Source organism: Oncorhynchus keta, unplaced genomic scaffold (assembly GCF_023373465.1).
Source record: "Oncorhynchus keta strain PuntledgeMale-10-30-2019 unplaced genomic scaffold, Oket_V2 Un_contig_8757_pilon_pilon, whole genome shotgun sequence".
NCBI lineage: Eukaryota > Metazoa > Chordata > Actinopteri > Salmoniformes > Salmonidae > Oncorhynchus > Oncorhynchus keta.
In genome coordinates, this window is record NW_026290220.1 from 642 (window position 1) to 2,500 (window position 1,859).

At 47.7% G+C, this 1,859-nt stretch overlaps 2 long non-coding RNA genes across 5 annotated transcripts in view; one reads left to right on the plus strand and one right to left on the minus strand.

Annotated features, from left to right (window-relative positions):
* Positions 1 to 200: 200 nt before the first annotated feature.
* The window catches only part of LOC127926970 (uncharacterized), a 3,339-nt gene continuing 1,680 nt past the window's right edge, over positions 201 to 1,859 (plus strand). Inside the window, exons 1-2 of one of the 4 annotated variants that reach the window (XR_008125754.1) lie at positions 201 to 276; positions 918 to 1,003. This is a non-coding gene — a long non-coding RNA (uncharacterized LOC127926970). Of the gene's footprint in view, positions 277 to 917; positions 1,004 to 1,859 lie in introns of those variants that run through there. The other 3 variants (XR_008125755.1, XR_008125757.1, XR_008125756.1) reach the window with 3 other exon arrangements.
* LOC127926971 (uncharacterized) overlaps positions 1,831 to 1,859 on the minus strand; it is a 987-nt gene continuing 958 nt past the window's right edge. Inside the window, exon 3 of the long non-coding RNA XR_008125758.1 lies at positions 1,831 to 1,859. This exon is cut by the window's right edge and continues 25 nt beyond it. This is a non-coding gene — a long non-coding RNA (uncharacterized LOC127926971).

Below are 1,859 nucleotides of genomic sequence, written 5' to 3' on the forward strand. Positions count from 1 at the left end.
GAGAGTTACCGGCCTGTAGGTTTAATCTCAACCCTGTTCCTGGAGAGTTACCGGCCTGTAGGTTTTTAATCTCCAACCCTGTTCCTGGAGAGATACCCGGCCTATAGGTTTAACTCCAACCCTGTTCCTGGAGAGATACCGGCCTATAGGTTTTAACTCCAACCCTGTTCCTGGAGAGATACCTTCCTGTAAGTTTTAACTCAACCTGTTCCTGGAGAGATACCCTCCTGTAGGTTTTAACTCCAACCCTGTTCCTGGAGAGATACCCTCCTGTAGGTTTTATCTCAACCCTGTTCCTGGAGAGTTACCGGCCTATAGGTTTTAACTCCAACCCTGTTCCTGGAGAGATACCTTCCTGTAGGTTTTAACTCCAACCCTGTTCCTGGAGAGATACCCTCCCTGTAGGTTTTAACTCCAACCCCTGTTTCCTGGAGATACAGTCCTATAGGTTTTAACTCCAACCCTGTTCCTGGAGAGATACCTTCCTGTAGGTTTTAACTCCAACCCTGTTCCTGGAGAGATACCTTCCTGTAGGTTTTAACTCCAACCCTGTTCCTGGAGAGATACCTTCCTGGTTTTAACTCCAACCCTGTTCCTGGAGAGATACCGTCCTATAGGTTTTAACTCCAACCCTGTTCCTGGAGAGATACCGTCCTGTAGGTTTTAACTCCAACCCTGTTCCTGGAGAGATACCGTCCTGTAGAGTTTTAACTCCAACCCTGTTCCTGGAGAGATACCTTCCTGTAGAGTTTCAACTCCCAACCCTGTTCCTGAGAGTTACCCTCCTGTAGATTTAATCTCCAACCCTGTTCCTGGAGAGTTACCTTCCTGTAGGTTTTAACTCCAACCCTGTTCCTGGAGAATGCCCTCCTGTAGGTTTTAACTCCAACCCTGTTCTGGAGAATACCTTCCTGTAGGTTTTAACTCCAACCCTGTTCCTGGAGAGATACCCTCCTGTAGGTTTTAACTCCAACCCTGTTCCTGGAGAGATACCGTCCTGTAGGTTTTGCTCAACCCTGTTCCTGGAGAGATACCTTCCTGATTTCAACTCAACCCTGTTCCTGGAGAGTTACCCTCCTGTAGATTTAATCTCCAACCCCTGTTCCTGGAGAGTTACCTTCCTGTAGGTTTTATCTCCAACCCTGTTCCTGGAGAGTTGCCGGCCTATAGGTTTTAACTCCAACCCTGTTCCTGGAGTGATACCTTCCTGTAGGTTTTAACTCCAACCCTGTTCCTGGAGATACCCTCCTGTAGGTTTTAACTCCAACCCTGTTCCTGGAGAGATACCGTCCTATAGTTACTCCAACCTTGTTCCTGCGGAGAATACCTTCCTGTAGGTTTTAACTCCAACCCTGTTCCTGGAGAGATACCTTCCTGTAGGTTTTTGCTCAACCCTGTTCCTGGAAGATACCTTCCTGTAGGTTTTAACTCCAACCCTGTTCCTGGAGAGATACCGTCCTATAGTTTTTAACTCCAACCCTGTTCCTGGAGAGAGATACCGTCCTGTAGGTTTTAACTCCAACCCTGTTCCTGGAGAGATACCGTCCTGTAGGTTTTAACTCCAACCTGTTCCTGGAGAGATACCTTCCTGTAGGTTTCAACTCCAACCCCTTTCTGGAGAGTTACCCTCCTGTAGATTTAATCTCCAACCCTGTTCCTGGAGGAGTTACCTTCCTGTAGGTTTTATCTCCAACCCCTGTTCCTGGAGTTACCGGCCTATAGGTTTTTAACTCCAACCCTGTTCCTGGAGAGATACCTTCCTGTAGGTTTAACTCCAACCCTGTTCCTGGAGAGATACCCTCCAGAGGTTTTAACTCCACCCCTGTTCCCTGGAGAGCTACCCTCCTGTAGGTTTTAAC